General features: G+C 42.5%; 1 pseudogene; it reads left to right on the top strand.

The window, feature by feature from the left end:
- Window positions 1-16,123, top strand: part of LOC119333270 — a 56,156-nt pseudogene that overhangs the window by 13,436 nt on the left and 26,597 nt on the right.

The following is a 16,123-nucleotide window of genomic DNA, read 5'->3' as shown; positions in this document are numbered from 1 at the left end:
GGAGCGAGGGGGAGGGAGGTCCAGAGAGCGAGGGAGAAGTGAGAGGGGGTCGGGGGCTGCGTGGCGTCGCGGGAGGGACCAGGGGAGGAGGAGGCAGCCAGGCAGGGAGGAGGTGGCCGGGGCGCGTGGCCGCGTGCGCCGGGCGCGTGCCCGTCCTCCTGGCAGAGGAGGAAGGCGACAGGGGGGTAGCGGTGGCGGGCTGGGCCGCCAGCTGGAGTTGGGCCAGGTAAGTGGGCGCCAGGTAAGTCCTTCTGCTCTTTTTTAAATTTTCTGTTCTGTTTTATTTTTATTTAATTCTTTTGCCACTGTTTTGAATTTGAAATAATTCAAACAATGCCAAAAATTCCTCTGAATATTTTTATTTCGCTAGATGGACTTTTCCAAAAGCTCATAAAATATTTCACGGATATTTGAAATTATATTCTAATTATATGAATATAATTCAAATTCAAATAGCTAATGAATTAAATCCAAAGTCCCAAAAATAATTCCTTAAAAATGTTCAATATTTTGGTTGGGACCAGAACCCTTGCCAAGAATTATCAAACATTTAAGAAGAGCATTTTGGAACAATGAATGAGATTTTTAGGGTTTTTGCCCTTCTTTTATTTAGGGTTTTGAGGCTTCCAATTTTCCTCAATTCAAGTTTCGAAAAAATAGACATGATGCACACATGAAGCTAGCCTAGAGCACTACCAGCAGCTAGGGATGTGACAGACTATTACAATTTGGGCTTTTTGAGCTAGTGCCAGACCTACAATCAAAGGAGTTCATGTCAACTGTACATATTCTTGTAGTGCTCGATATATGGAACAATGCAGTTTTAAATCTTTTTGTCTATTTGACAGCCAGAAACTTATTCTCCATATGTCTCTTTTCACGGTAAGACATAAATTTAAAGCATCCTATTTGTTAAGCCCTGTATTGGATTGGATCTCTGGTAAAATTACTGTGTGCACAACAAGATTGTACTTTCTAAATTCTAAACAATATAGCCTTGACACAAATTACCTATAAGTGTGCATTTTTTATTTTTGTGGTGCGGGATAACAAATGCACAGTGTTCAGTCGGTATTCGAAAGCATTAATTGTTGCAAGAACTATGATTGATACCATTTATGCTCTTCACATGCTTCTTCAGGTGAATATTGTCACATAATTCGTTCTATTTTTAATCTTCCTTGTCTATGAAATGACTATGCAACTCCCCTGAATTTTAAGAAAAAAAGGGTTTTCATAAATAGGTGTCAATCCATGGAAATAATCACCTCTTCTAAGTTTGAAATGTTTGTTTAGTATTCCACAAGCTTTTTTTATTATGAATTAAAAATATTGCCACTTTTAACAACGAAAATCCCACTAACAGATTGAACCAGTTTCAAAGCAGTATTTTGGTTTTCAAATCTGGTACAATGTGGTGAACATTTTCAAATCCGGTTCAACCTGTCATTTGTATCTAGATGTATTTTAGTTCTAGATACATCCCTTTTCATCCATTTTGATTACAAGTATTTACGGATGGAGGGAGTATTAAATTCGCATATTTCCTTTAAAGTTATTATTGTACGTACAACTTTGGAATTCCCTTCTATTAAGCTTGACATGAACTTACTTTCCTTAAGACAACATGACTCCCTTCTACTATGTAGCAAGAATTCTCACGAGGGGGTCATCCTTTTCTGTAAAATGTTCATATTTGCAGAGTTTTAGAGTGAAGTTGCTTCACTTCCTTGTAAATTGTGCCTACAAAGTTACAATTAGTGCATCATGATATAAAGGTTCTACCATGTTTAGAGATTATTTAGTTTCTTGCAAAATTTGGAGGGAAAATATTGTTAGCGAGTCAAAACACTGATTGAATGAAAGTTGGCTAGCTTGAGTGTGACCAAGGAAAAACAACATGTTATTATACTAAAAAATCAGAACTTTGATGTACACGTTTAAGCAAACGTTTAGACAATTAGTTGGGTTTTTCTTGATTTACCATCTCTTTTCAGTTCTAAAGCAATTCTTTTGATTAGCATCTGCTACTTTTTTGCCCTTCTATTGTTTGTTTGGTAGTAGCTGTAGCGTTAGTCTGCAGCATACACACTCATTTCGTTTGAGCTTGCTTTTGTTCTGCTTTGACTCAAGAGGTCCCATTCAACATTCATCATGTAACGCCCTCGATGCGGCTATATCTCCCACGTGTCAAAGCACGACTTAGAGGCATAACCGCATTGAAAGCAATGTCGCAAGTGAGGTAATCTTCACACAGCCCATGTAATACAATAAGGGAAAAGATACATAGTTGGCTTACAATCGCCACTTCACACAATTACATGAATAAAGAATTACATCAACCAGATACAATCAAGGTCCGACTACGGAACCAAAATAAAAGAAGACTACCCCAAATGCTACACAGATCCCCGATCGACCCCAACTGGGCTCCACTACTGATCAACTAGAATGAAACAACACAAAGGATAAGATCTTCATCGAGCTCCTCCTTGAGCTTGGTTGCGTCACCTGCACGGTATCATCAGCACCTAAAAACTGGTTTTTGGAAGTAAACTGTGAGTCACGGGGACTTAGCAATCTCACACCCTCGCGATCAAGACTATTTAAGCTTATGGGTATGGTAAAAGGTATGAAGTGGAGCTGCAGCAAGCGACTAGCATATTTGGTGGCTAACATACGCAAATGAGAGCGAGAAGAGAATGCAAAAGCACGATCGAACAACTATGATCAAGAAGTGATCCTAGAACAACCTACGTCAAGCATTACTCCAACACCGTGTTCACTTCCCGGACTCTGCCGAGAAGAGACCATCATGGTTACACACGCGGTTGATGTATTTTAATTAAGATCAACTTCAGGTTTTCTACAACCGGACATTAAAAAATTCCCATCTGCCCATAACCGTGGGCACGGCTTTCGAAAGTTCAAAACCCTGCAGGGGTGTCCCAACTTAGCCCATCACAAGCTCTCACGGTCAACAAAGGATATTCTTTCTAGCAGGAAGACCCGATCAGACTCGGAATCCCGGTTACAAGACATTTCGACAATGGTAAAACAAGACCAGCAAAGCCACCCAGATGTGCCGACAAATCCCGATAGGAGCTGCACATATCTCGTTCTCAGGGCACACCGGATGAGCCAGACGTCAGGTGGGCCAGCCCAGAGTTGCCCCTGGTAGCTCCGGACATCGCTCAGTTGGACCAACACTTAGAGAAGCACTGGCCCGGGGGGGTTTAAAATAAAGATGACCCTTGAGTCTGCAGAACCCAAGGGAAAGAAAAGGCTAGGTGGCGAATGGTAAAACCAATGTTGGGCCTTGCTGGAGGAGTTTTATTCAAGGCGAACTATCAAGGGGTTCCCATTATAACCCAACCGCGTAAGGAACGCAAAATCCAGGAACATAACACTGATATGACGGAAACTAGGGCGGCAAGAGTGGAACAAAACACCAGGCATAAGGCCGAGCCTTCCACCCTTTACCAAGTATATATATGCATTAATTAGATAAGAGGTATTGTGATATCCCCACATATAAACATGTTCCAACAAGGAACAACATCTCCATGTTCCAACAAGGAACAAACTTCAATCTTCACTTGCAACTAACAACACTATAAGAGGGGCTGAGCAAAGTGGTAACATAGCCAAACAACGGTTTGCTAGGACAAGGTGGGTTAGAGTCTTGGCTCAACAATATAGGAGGCATGATAAGCAAGTGGTAGGTATCACAGAATAGGCATAGCAAAAGAGCGAGCAACTAGCAAGCAAAGATAGAAGTGATTTCGAGGGTATGGTCATCTTGCCTGAAATCCCGCCAGGAAGAAGAACGAGTCCATGAAGAAGACAAACGGACGTAGTCGAACGGGTCCTCAAAAACGCGACGTTATCGGAACCAACCCGAAGAAGCAACACCGGAAAGAAGCACACAACATAGTAAACAAACCACACACGAACATGGTATGATATGCGGGATGCGGGATGTGATGCATATGCATGATTTGACAAGGAATGGTTGAAACTGGCCTCAACTTGGAAATCCAAGAGTGCCACTGGAAAGGTGAGGTGATTTCGGTTGAAATCGATATAAAGATCACCGAAATCGGATGCACGGTTTGGAAATGGCAAGCAAAACAAATATGGCACCGGTCTACGATAAACAGCAAGTGACCAACTAAATGCATCGAGATAAATATGCTACAACCCTCAAACATGACAACAAAATACATGTCAGGGATCCACTCATGATGCTTGACAAAAGATGAACACTGAGCTACGGCTAATTCATCCATTAACAGGTTCAAACAAGCATGGCAAAAGTGCAAATGATAACAGGTTTCAGATTTAGTGAAATTAACACAAGTCTGGAATTTAACATCAGGAAGCACACTTTAGAGCATGAAAACTGCATGCTACAGGAACTTAACATGGCCAAGAAAGGCATGGCATGAAGCTACTCAAAGCACTTAAAAAAGTCACTTAGTGACCTTGAGCCAAAAGGGATCGGAAAATACAATTGCAAGCATGTGAACATGGCAAAAACATAAACAGATCTCAGACTTGGTGAAAAACTGGAGCATGCAAATCAGTTAACGAGTATGCATGTTTACGAGCTCGATGCACTCACTACAGAGCATGGCATGACCAACTAAGCATACACCCATCAATAAGACATAGCATAGAAGCTATACATGGCAAGAACAACATCATAGCATGCACGGATCAATAGCAACATCCTCGGCAAAATCGCTAATCATGTCAACAATCTGCCAGGATTCACGATATAGCAAAAGTAGAGCTCGATTGACTCAAGATAGTGTACTCCATAATTGCAAAAAAATACATGGATTGATATAGCACCATAATTTTAACAAATCATCATTACTGATCATCCTCAAAAGAGGCATGGATCACTAGGAAACAACATGAACATATGGCCTAACAATAAAATCAGGACAAGGACTTAGTGAAATTCTAAGTCCCTGAAATCAGTATTACCGATTACACTACTTTGCAAGCTTGTGCTAGTCACCAAAAATATCACAAAAATACATGGAAAGCACCTCTGTAAAGATGGCATGGCATTTAACAAAACACATGTTGAGCTCAGGATCATAGCATGCACACATTAAACATGGCAAAAATGACAAATAGCTATTTAATGCAACAGATCTGACAAATTCACCACATATCCCTCTCCCAATAGCATTTCGGGCATCAAGATGAGCTCAAATGAAAATGATGCACTGAGATGAAATGATGTACTCATCGGGACGAACATTTTGATATGCTACACGCGCAAATCGGAGCTACGGATGCAGAGATACGACATGATGAAGATGGCAAAAAATAAGGGGAGAGGGGAAAGTCAACCCTAGTGGATCTAGGGTTAACTGTGCTCCCGATCCAGACCCGGGTCGCGGTGGCGCACAAAACGAGGTTCACCGGCCGGGCTGTCGCCGGAGATGCGGAGGTAGGCCGGGGTCGAGGCGGCGGTCGGCGAGGGAGTCGCCGGACTCGGAGGAGGGCCGCGATGGCGGCGGCGACCTCGGCGGTGTGGGGCGTGGCGTCATTGGCGGTTGCCAGCGCGGAATCGTTGGTGGTCGCCGGCGTTGGGGAGGACCGGCGACGAGACGGCGGGCGGGAGCGCAAGGGAGGACCCGGGCAACGCGATAGGAAGAGGAAGCTCGGGCGGCGGCGCGAGAAGACCCGGGCCGCGGGGGCTCTCCTCGGGCCCGGCGGGCTTCGGCGCGGGGAGGACCCGGGGTGACATGTGGCAAGCGGCGGCTGGTGGCGGTGATGTGTCCGGCACGGCGAGAGGGAGAGGATCTAGGTTTAGGGTAGGGGAGACCCGAAAATTTCGGGGGAGACCTAGTTTTATAGGTAGGAGGAGCTAGGAGGCTCCAAATTGAGCACGGTTTGTGGCCACGTGATCGTGATCGAACGCTCTAGATGATGGGAGAGGTTTTGGTGGGTTTTGGGCCAAATTGGAAGGGTGTTGGGCTGCAATACAAACGAGGCCTTCTCGGTTCCTCGGTTAACCGTTGGAGTATCAAACGAAGTCCAAATGGCACGAAACTTGACAGGCGGTCTACGGTAGTAAACCAAGGCCGCATGACAAGTCTCGGTCCAATCCGAAAATGTTTAACGCCCGCACACGAAAAGAGGTAGAAAGGGACACCGGGTGACATAGGAGCGGCAGATTGCAAAACGGACAATGGGGAAAATGCTCAGATGTATGAGACGAACATGTATGCAAAAGAAATGCACATGAAGACATGATATGCAATGCATGACACGCAAGCAATGACAAGGCAACAACAGCGAATAACTGGAAGACACCTGGCGCAACGGTCTCGGGGCGTTACACATCATTATTTGTGTATAACTACCAACGTGCGATACTTAATTCTGATATTCCCATTTAGGAGGGGTCAGGGCCCATCCTTTCTTTCTAAGCTCTGCTTTGTCATTACAAATTCCTGTTTTCAGAACTTTGAATATCTTTTGTTTGTTCTAAGGACTCGAGAATAGGGATCAACATGCATGAGATGTTTTTTTGCAGTTTAGGATGTCCTATGTGGATCCAGAGTCAAGAATAGCGGGAACATGAGATTTAGTTGACGAGCCTAAGAAAATTGCTATGCGCTATCTTCATGGTGCTTTCATAGCCGACCTATCTATTATGCTTCCAGTTCCTCAGGTACTGTGTGTTTTGTTCGCTTGAATATAAGTTGCTTATATTATAAATGAGTAAGTTGCCTTTTAAAATTATGAGACTAACACTTATTTTTGTTTAGAAAAATCACTGTCCATGTTTTCCTCGGAAATAATTTGTTTCTTCAAGTTCTTAACATTATTTGTTTCTATTGGAGGGCTAGTAACTTAGTATTAGGGTCTAATAAGAGGCTCAGTTTGTATTCTAATAAGAGTCTGGTACAATTGTAAGCACTATAACTCTGTAAATAATGACGAGAATGCACATTAGAGTCGTTAGTATGTTGTTCCGTGTGGTCTGTGGTCGTTGAGAGTTTAATTGGCTTGATGCGGGAGGTTCAGGGCATGCTAGATATGCCATGTAATAAGGGGGGAATGTTGGTGACATTGAATTCGGTATCAACGGTGATGAATGTCGTAGGTTTGGAGGTGCCAGCGGTGGTAAGCTCGATGGTGATCTTGGTGGCTATGGAGGTCTTTCCGATGGTCCAGGAGATGGAACTATAAGAGAGGTCTAGGAAGGTGATTGAACTTGGCAGAGGTAGCCGGGGTAGAGAGGTGAAGACCAGACTAGTGTTTGTGTTTGTAAGAGTTGGAGCATTGTATTCTGATAGAGGCTAGGGTGGAGGTGGTGATCATGGTGGGTACAGTGGTCTATCGTGATATTGGTATGTGAGTATATCAATCTCATATTTTACTTCTGTCATGGCAGCTGAAGCAAGCCTTGTAAAGTGGAGGCCTTGTTGCTGGTATTGGTTGTGCCTTTGATTGTTGGTTAGGTGACTTTAGTCAAGGAAACGTCTTAGTGAGTCTATTGCAATATGTCTAAAGATGGGCATGATTGCATCAGGCCCATATTGAGGGGAGTGTTGGATTGTTAAGAGTATGCACTAGAGTCCATTGCAGTCTTGAACACTATATAAAGGGCATGTAGTCTTGGGGGACAGAACACATTTTCAATTACGCATGTTGTATTCAATTTTCCTCTTACAATTTCCTTGAAAGCTCTTTCAGTCTTAGTTATTCATGCTAGTCCCAATAAGTTAGGTCCCAGGTGTTGAGCCTATTTTCATAAGTAAATAAGAATATTCTGTTGGTTGGCGTCGCAAAGTATTCAGAGGCTTCTGCACTACAATTTGAGAGTTTCAAGTACTCGTCTACAATTAGCATTGCAGATATAACTCGGTTTTTCTAACGTTGTTGTTTTAGATATTGTACTAGTTATGTGTTTGGTCTGTTATATCATGACTGCTTTGCTTATTTCCCTACACTTCTACATGAACATGCACTGTGGACATGTGTTGGCCTTTGGCCCATTGGAAGAGAGTAAGGATCTACTCCAACAAGCTGGTGCATACAAATGTGTTTCTTCAACTGGTGTGGTTGGAGTTATAAAAAGCCACAAGCTTCTACAATCACATAAATTAATATGTTGTTGGAAATATGTTACCCACGTTTGACATTTTCATTTCTCCCTGATGCATGTGATGATAGGACGGGTTATCCCTAAGTACATTGGGGTATCCGGTGCAAACTATGCGAAGAATTTGTTGCGTTCTACAGTTCTTGTTCAGTATGCCCCACGTGTCTTCAGATTTGTGCAATTAATTGGTGGGCAATCTGCTAATGGATTCATTTTTGAATCAGCATGGGCTAATTTTGTGATTAATCTTCTTGTATTTATTTTGGCTGGACATGTGGTTGGTTCGCTTTGGTACCTCTTTGGATTACAGGTCAGTCTCTCAAACATATACCATATCATTCATGCGTGCTTCAAATGCATCCTTATTTTTGAAGATAATACTAGATTACCCAACTGTATATCAATTATATTTATGTCACCTGGGGATTTAGCAACCCAACTAGCAAAAAAAAATGGTGCAAGGTGTGGTGTTTGAGATATACTAACCAAAGTTTCTGATGTATAAAAAGGAGAACCACGACCTTGCACTGTTCATATGCATCTAGACTGCCAACTTATCTTATTTGGTTGATGATATTAGGTATGCAGTTGAGTTTCTGTACTCGATTATGTTCTTCAATTTAGGGATTTATCTCTCCACAATGGAAAATATTGCAACCCGAGTGCTCATTTGGTTTTTCGTCATTAGTAGTTTGGTTCCCCAACCCTCTTAATTATTCTCCCAGATGTCAGTTATGATAACATGTATCTTTTCACATTTTATGCAGAGTGTTAATCATTATCTACAGAATTCTTGGTTTGCACTTAATATAACATCATGTGCTCAGTTTATAGACTGTGGGTATGGCATTGGTGGGCTGGACAGAGTAAAGAGGCAGCGGTGGTTCAACAATTCGATGTCGGTTTTGATACTGCAAATGGTTTTTTCAAATATGGAATCTATGAACAATTTGTGTTGCTAACCACAGAACCTGCTATTAACCGCTACTAATATTTGTTATTTTGGGGGTTTCAGCAAATAAGTACTTTGGCAGGTAATCTGGTGCCAACCTATAATGTATGGGAAGTTCTATTCACAAAGGGTATCATTGCCTTGGGGCTTTTCCTTTTTGCGTTACTTGTCAATAACATGCAGATTTTCCTTCAATCACTTGGAAAAAGGTAAGCCGCTGAATAGCAACTTCATCCTTCTTATGGACTAGTTTTGTTGCCAACTGGAAAGTAATTCATAGGACTATTTTCTTACTCACAGGAGATTGGAAATGCAACTGAGGAGACATGATATTGAACAATGGATGAGCCACAGGTAACTCCCAGAAGATTTGAGAAGGAGGATTAGACATGCAGAAAGGTTTAGTTGGGTGTTTATGAGAGGAGTGAATGAAGAAGAGGTTTTGAGCAGCTTACCAGAAGATATCCAGAGAGATATATGCCACCATTTTCACAGATTTCTTAATAAGGTTTGCCATAATCATGTTTTTACAACCACTTGACTTCCTACCAGATCTATAGTCAAATGAACTTTTCTATCAAAAAATGAATCTTGCTTATCACGTGTAAATGGGATTTTTTTTGGACGAGGTAGAGGAAGCTCCCGCCCTAATGTAGTGTGAGTAGCAGTATGGCAAGATATGGCATCTTTTGAAAGCACCTTTTGCATTGATATGACATATTTTTCCTGCCTCCACTAGCATTATGTCTTTTCTTCCTTGGTTTACCAGCAGACCTTTCTAGGTTTGGAGGAATCATTTCAAAGCCAGGGTCAAATTTTGGCCATTGAGTCTTGTCACACATTGGAGTAACTCCAACTGATAATCCATCTTGAACCTCTACTAAATAGTAATCATCTACAAACTTCTCAATATTAAGAACTTTTCCAAATAGAGCTCTAGCATGAGTGCATTGTTTTCCAGAAAGCTACCAATGTCCACATCCACAATTTATATCAACTGCTACTCTCCAATTCTTCCCATCTTTTGTTATTCCTAAAATCTCAGCTGACATTGCTCCACTCTTCTGGATTTCATAGTGCAGCCCTCGGCTCTTCATGTTCAACTCATGTAACACACTTGGCAGGATAAGCCCTTCCATTCTACCAGCTATCTCTTACCTTGTGTAAATCTTCTCCATGATCTTCTTCCGGGGTAATCCCCTTTGTGAAAAAATGATCTTCTTCCTAATCTTATCCATATGATCAACAACTGGAAGGTCTTTGTAATCTTTAATCCAACTGATGAAGCATTATTAGATGTTGTCATCCACATAATCAGCCTTGCACACACTTTGGAGAATCTTCTTAATAATTGCCTTAGGATTAGCTGTTGCAATTTTCTCCATTAGTGTATCATACCTATGTTCTGTACATGCCCATGCGCAAGGCCACATTGGTACGTCTCCAACGTATCTATAATTTTTGATTGCTCCATGCTATTATATATTCTGTTTTGGATGTTTAATGGGCTTATTTATACACTTTTTATATTATTTTTGGGACTAACCTATTAACCGGAGGCCCAGCCCAAATTGCCGTTTTTTGCCTATTTCAGAGTTTCACAGAAAAAGAATATCAAACGGAGTCCAAATGGAATGAAACCTTCGGGAGCGTGATTTTTGGAAAAAAATGTGATCCAGAGGACTTGGAGTGGACGTCAAGCAACCAATGAGGAAGCCACGAGGAAGGGGGCACTCCTACCCCTTGGGTGCGCCCTCCACCCTCATGGGCCCCTCATGGCTCCTCCGACCTACTTCTTCCCCCTATATATACCTATGTACCCTGAAAACATCGGAGAGCACCACGATAACCTAATTCCACCGCCGCAACCTTCTATACCAGTGAGATCCCATCTTGGGGCCTTTTCCGGCGCTCCGCCGGAGGGGGCATTGATCACGGAGGGCTTCTACATCAACACCATAGCCTCTCCGATGATGTGTGAGTAGTTTACCTCAGACCTTCGGGTCCATAGTTATTAGCTAGATGGCTTCTTCTCTCTCTTTGAATATCAATACAAAGTACTCCTCGATTCTCTTGGAGATCTATTCGATGTAATCTTCTTTTGCGGTGTGTTTGTCGAGATTCGATGAATTGTGGGCTTATGACCAAGATTATCTATGAACAATATTTGAATCTTCTTTGAATTCTTTTATATATGATTGGTTATCTTTGCAAGTCTCTTTGAATTTTCAGTTTGGTTTGGCCTACTAGATTGATCTTTCTTGCAATGGGAGAAGTGCCTAGCTTTGGATTCAATCTTGCGGTGCTCGATCCTAGTGACAGAAAGGGAAATGACACGTATTGTATTGTTGCCATCGAGGATAAAAATATGGAGTTTATATCATATTGCATGAGTTTATCCCTCTACATCATGTCATCTTGCTTAAAGCATTACTCTGTTCTTATGAACTTAATACTCTAGATGCATGTTGGATAGCGGTCGATGTATGGAGTAATAGTAGTAGATACAGGCATGAGTCGGTCTACTTATCACAGACGTGATTCCTATATACATGATCATACATAGATATTCTCATAACTATGCTCAATTCTATCAATTGCTTGACAGTAATTTGTTCACCCACCATAATACTTATGCTATCTTGAGAGAAGCCACTAATGAAACCTATGGCCCTGGGTCTATCTTCCATCATATTAATTTCCCGTCAACTAGCTATTTCTGGCACCGTTTATTTTGCAATCTTTACTTTCAATCTACATCATAAAAATACCAAAAATATTTATCTTATTATTATTATCTCTATCAGATCTCACTCTTGCAAGTGGACATGAAGGAATTGACAACCCCTTTGTCGCGTTGGTTGTGAGGTTCTTATTTGTTTGTGTAGGTATGAGGTGGCTCGCGCGTGGTCTCCTACTGGATTGATACCTTGGTTCCCAAAAACTAAGGGAAATACTTACGCTGCTTTGCTGCGTCACCCTTTCTGCTACCTCTTGAGCACTGCGTTGGTTTTCCCCGAAGAGGAAGGGATGATGCAGCAAAGTAGCGTAAGTATTTCCCTCAGTTTTTGAGAACCAATGTATCAATCCAGTAGGAGGCTACGCGCGAGTCCCTCGCACCTGCACAAAAGAAATAAATCCTCGCAACCAACTCAAATAGGGGTTGTCAATCCCTATAGGGCCACTTACGAGAGTGAGATCTGATAGATATGATAAGATAATATTTTTGGTATTTTTATGATAAAAGATGAACAGTAAAATAAAGGCAAAGGAAATAGCAAAGGAAATAACTAAGTAGTAGGAGATCAATATGATAAAGATAGACCCGGGGGGCCATAGGTTTCACTAGTGGCTTCTCTCAAGAGCATAAGTATTCTACGGCGGGTGAACAAATTACTGTTGAGCAATTGACCGAATTGAGCATAGTTATGAGAATATCTAGGTATGATCATGTATATAGGCATCACGTCCGAGACAAGTAGACCGACTCCTGCCTGCATCTACTACTATTACTCCACTCATCGACCGCTATCCAGCATGCATCTAGAGTATTAAGTTAAAACAGAGTGACGCCTTAAGCAAGATGACATGATGTAGAGGGATACACTCATGCAATATGAAGAAAACCCCATCTTGTTATCCTCGATGGCAAAAATACAATACGTGCCATGCTGCCCTTACTGTCACCGGGAAACTACACCGCAAGATTGAACCCAAAGCTAAGCACTTCTCCCATTGCAAGAAAGATCAATCTAGCAGGCCAAACCAAACTGATAATTCGAAGAGACTTGCAAAGATAACCAATCATACATAAAAGAATTCATAGAAGATTCAAATATTATTCATAGATAGACTTGATCATAAACCCACAATTCATCGGTCTCAACAAACACACCGCAAAAAGAAGATTACATCGAATATATCTCCACAAGAGAGGGGGAGAACATTGTATTGAGATCCAAAAAGAGAGAAGAAGCCATCTAGCTACTAACTATGGACCCGTAGGTCTGAGGTAAACTACTCACACTTCATAGGAGGGGCTATGGTGTTGATTTAGAAGCCCTCCGTGATCGATGCCTCCTCCGGCGAAGCTCCGGAACAGGCCCCAAGATGGGATCTCGTGGATACAGAAAGTTATGGCGGTGGAATTAGGGATTTGGCTCCTGTTCTGATCATTTGGGGGTACGTGGATATATATATATATATATATATATATATATATATATATATATATATAGGAGGAAGGAGTACATCGGTGGAGCAACAGGGGGGCCACGAGGGTGGAGGGTGCGCCTGGTGGGGGTGGGCGCGCCCCCCTACCTCGTGGCCTCCTGTTTTATTTCTTGACGTAGGGTCCAAGTCTCCCGAGTCTTATTCGTTGAGAAAATCACGTTCCCGAAGGTTTCATTCCATTAGGACTCCGTTTGATATTCCTTTTCTTCGAAACCCTAAAACAGGCAAAAACAACAATTCTGGGTTGGGCCTCCGGTTAATAGGTTAGTCCCAAAAATAGTATAAAAGTGGATAATAAAGCCCAATAATGTCCAAAACAGTAGATAATATAGCATGGAGCAATCAAAAATTATAGATACGTTGGAGACGTATCAAGCATCCCCAAGCTTAATTCCTGCTCGTCCTCGAGTAGGTAAATGATAAAAATAGAATTTTTGATGCGGAGTGCTACTTGGCATAATTTTAATGCAATTCTTCTTAATTGTGGTATGAATATTCATATCCGAAAGATTCAAGACAAAAGTCAGTATTGACATAAAAATAATAATACTTCAAGCATACTAACAAAGCAATTTTGTCTTCTCAAAATAACATGGCCAAAGAAAGTTCATCCCTACAAAATCATATGGTTTAGTCATGTTTCATTTTCGTCACACAAGAATGCTCTCATCATGCACAACCCCGATGACAAGCCAAGCAATTGTTTCGTACTTTAGTAATCTCAAACCTATAAACTTTCACTCAATATATGAGCGCGAGCCATGGACATAGCACTATGGGTGGAATAGAATATAATGAGGAGGGTTATGTGGAGAAGACAAAAAAGGATAAAGTCTCACATCAACGAGGCTAATCAATGGGCTATGGAGATGCCCAGCGATTGATGTTAATGCAAGGAGTAGGGATTGTCATGCAACGGATGCACTTGAGCTATAAATGTATGAAAGCTCAACAAAAGAAACTAAGTGGGTGTGCATCCAACTTGCTTGCTCACGAAGACCTAGGGCACTTGAGGAGGCCCATTGTTGGAATATACAAGCCAAGTTCTATAATGAAAAATTCCCACTAGTATATGAAAGTGACAAAACAAGAGACTCTCTAACATGAAGATTATGGTGCTACTTTGAAGCACAAGTGTGGCAAAGGATAGTAACATTGTCCCTTCTCTCTTTTTCTCTCATTTTTTGTGGTCTTTCTCTTCTTTTTATGGCCTTTCTCTTTTTTATGGCCTTTCTTTTTTATGGCCTTTCTCCTTTTTTATATATTCCTCACTTGGGACAATGCTCTAGAAAATGATGATCACCACACTTCTATTTATTTACAACTCAATGATTACAACTCGATACTAGAACAAAAGATGACTCTACATGAATGCCTCCGGTGGTGTACGGGATATGCAATGGACCAAGAGTGACATGTATGAAAGAATTGTGAACGGTGGCTTTGCCACAAATACTATGTCAACTACATGATCATGCTAAGCAATATGACAATGATGAATGTGTCATGATGAACGGAATGATGGAAAGTTGCATGGCAATATATCTCGAAATGGCTATGGAAATGCCATAATAGGTAGGTATGGTGGCTGTTTTGAGGAAGATATAAGGAGGTTTATGTGTGAAAGAGTGTATCATATCACGGGGTTTGGATGCACCGGCGAAGTTTGCGCCAACTCTCAATGTGAGAAAGGGCAATGCATGGTACCAAAGAGGCTAGCAAGGATGGAAGGGTGAGAGTGCGTATAATCCATGGACTCAACATTAGTCATAAAGAACTCACATACTTATTGCAAAAATCTACATGTCATCAAAAACCTCGGTACTACGCGCATGCTCCTAGGGGATAGATTGGTAGGAAAAGACCATCGCTCGTCCCCAACCGCCACTCATAAGGAAGACAATCAAATAACACCTCATGTTTCAAATTTGTTGCATAACGTTTACCATATGTCGGTGTACTAGAATAGGGGTACCCTAGTACCCCGAACTTGTGCACGGGCAGTTGCAGCACCCCGCGGCAAGGCTTGCCGGGCTAACACCAAGATCCTCCGTGGTTCCCTTGGAGCCATTCAAGAACAAAGTATTTAAGCTCAGGAGACAAGGCCCCGGCAAGAGGAGCTTGCCGGGAAGGCCAACCGAGGCACTCCAAGGAACTTGCCGCGACGCGCCACGTGCTCCGGCAAGGCAACAAGGCCCCGGCAAGAGGAGCTTGCCGGGAAGACCAACCAAGGTACCTCGAGGCCCGGTGAGTGACAAGCCTCCGGACCCGACAAGATAACAGCAGCGGCAAGGCGCTTGCCGCGGCAGGCGGCCACTCTGTGCCCACGCTCCAGCGCATCCACCAACGTGTCGCTCTGGGGGCCTCTCCAGGCACGCGTGGCGGGAGGCTGTGCAGCCAGCGGTGCGCAGTGGCATGCGAAGCTGACAAGATCGCCATCATGGCGAACGGTGGCGCCCCTAACGGTCCTTTTCTGCACTGTTTGGGTGACTCAGATGGGCATTTAATGCCCTTGTCCCCTGCCGTCAGGGTTAGGTAGGGTGCACTGTACAAGTAACTGTACCAACCACCTCACTTTTTACATTTGTACCCTTCTCTGCATTGCCACCTGTCGGTGACCCCTTTAGCGTATAAAAGGAGGCCCATGCGCAACGTAGAGAGGGTTCGGTTCGACCGGTTCGCGAAGTTCGACTCATTCATAACCCAGAAAAACACTACGCTCTCTCTCTAGAGCAAGAACACAAGATAATCAAACAAGCAGCAGTAGGAGTGTTATCTCTCCGGAGAGCTCCGAAGCT

This window comes from Triticum dicoccoides, chromosome 7A (assembly GCF_002162155.2).
Source record: "Triticum dicoccoides isolate Atlit2015 ecotype Zavitan chromosome 7A, WEW_v2.0, whole genome shotgun sequence".
Taxonomy (NCBI): Eukaryota; Viridiplantae; Streptophyta; class Magnoliopsida; order Poales; family Poaceae; genus Triticum; species Triticum dicoccoides.
This window is presented reverse-complemented; position numbering and strand designations above follow the sequence as displayed.